At 41.1% G+C, this 1,673-nt stretch overlaps 1 protein-coding gene across 1 annotated transcript in view; it reads right to left on the reverse strand.

Moving 5' to 3' along the window:
• Nucleotides 1-1,673, reverse strand: part of MUC16 (mucin 16, cell surface associated) — a 126,354-nt gene that overhangs the window by 33,621 nt on the left and 91,060 nt on the right. The gene's annotated exons all lie outside the window — the stretch shown is intronic.

Below are 1,673 nucleotides of genomic sequence, written 5' to 3' on the forward strand. Positions count from 1 at the left end.
TTTCTAGCCATTGGTCTTTCTTGATGATGTGTCAAAAGTAGGACACAACCCAGGAGGATGAAGTCTCAACATCTTTGCTTCTAAGAAGCTTGCCAGCTGTATTTCCTCTAACACTGATTGTTCATTCTTCTCACAGTCCATGGTATATTCAATATTCTTCACCAACACCACAATTCAAATCCATCAGTTCTTCCTCTGGCTTCTTTTTTTCATTACCCAGTTTCATATATATATGAGACAATCAAAAAGTTCATCATTTGGGTCAATTCTTCAGTGACATCTTTGATTTTTAGAACTTTACAGAAGTCCTTTGGAGCAGATCTGCCCAATGCAATACATCATTTGACTTCTTGACTGTTGCATCCATGGTCATTGACTGTTAACAGCCCTGGTTGCTCTCTATTTAATCATATATTGTTTGTCCATATTCTATCCAGATTGTGGGCTCCATGAGGACAGGGAATGGGCCAGTCTATTTCACAGTTGTTATGCTGAACATCCAGCACCTAGCAAAGTGCCTGCTTTATATTAAAATATAAATCCTCCAAGATCCTAGGTGCTGTAGACCCTACTGATATCCCAAAGCTCATCTCTTTCTTCTCTTCCCCTTGCTCTCTCTCTGCTCCAGCCACACTGGCTTCATTGCTGTTCACCAAACATGCCAAGCTTATTCTCATCTCAAGACCTTTGCCTATTCTGTTCCCTTTGCCTGGAACAATTTTTCCATTCAGTACACAGCTCCAAAGTCAAATCCACAGAGAAACTGTCTCTGTGTCCTGGGAAAACTGCCCTCCCATCACTCTCTATTTATGTTCAACATCACCTCACTCTGTTTGAAATTGTCTTACAGAGATACCTGTTTTCCTGCTTAGGATATGTTCACTAGATGAGGGCAAGAGGCAGAGTCTGGCTTGTCCATGTGGTACCCATTTCCCACCTCAACAGCTGCATCATAGGTGTCAGTTGAACAAAAATATGAATGGATGCCAGTAACAGTTGTCATACAGTTGACTCCAACTAATGGCAGCCACATGTGTTTCAGAGTAGAAGTGTGTGCCATAGGGTTTTTAATGGCCAATTTGTCAGAATTAGATTGCCAGGCCTTTCTTCCAAGTCACCTCTGGGTGGGCTTGAATCTCCAACCTTTTGTTAATAGTTGAGCACTTAACCATTTGCACAACCCAGGGATAAATAACAAAACCGAAACCTTTTTGTCAAGTCAATTGTGACCCAAGGCAACTCCATGTGTATCGCAGTAGAATTGGTCCATGCAATTTTCTTGGCTGTAAATTTAATGGAAGCAAATAGGACTTTCCTCCGTTGTACTGCTGGGTGGGTTCAAATTGGCAATCTTTAGTTAGTACTAGAGTGCAAACCATTTGCGCCACCTAGGGACTATGCTATTGACCAAACATGCAAGCAAGATATGTTGAGTATCGGTGACTGGAACGTGAAAGTCGGAAACAAAGAAGAATCACCAGTAGTTGAAAAATATGGCCTTAGTGATAGAAATTATGCCAGAGATCACATGATAGAGTTTTGCAAGACCTACAACTTATTCATTGCAAATATCTTTTTTCACCAACATAAACGGTGGCTATACATGTGGACTTTGCCAGATAGAATAAACAGGAATCAGATTGACTACATCTGTGCACAGAGGTGATGGAGAA

This window comes from Orycteropus afer, unplaced genomic scaffold, assembly GCF_000298275.1.
Source record: "Orycteropus afer afer isolate SDZICR_OR568_19922 unplaced genomic scaffold, OryAfe1.0 scaffold00405, whole genome shotgun sequence".
NCBI classification, from domain to species: domain Eukaryota; kingdom Metazoa; phylum Chordata; class Mammalia; order Tubulidentata; family Orycteropodidae; genus Orycteropus; species Orycteropus afer.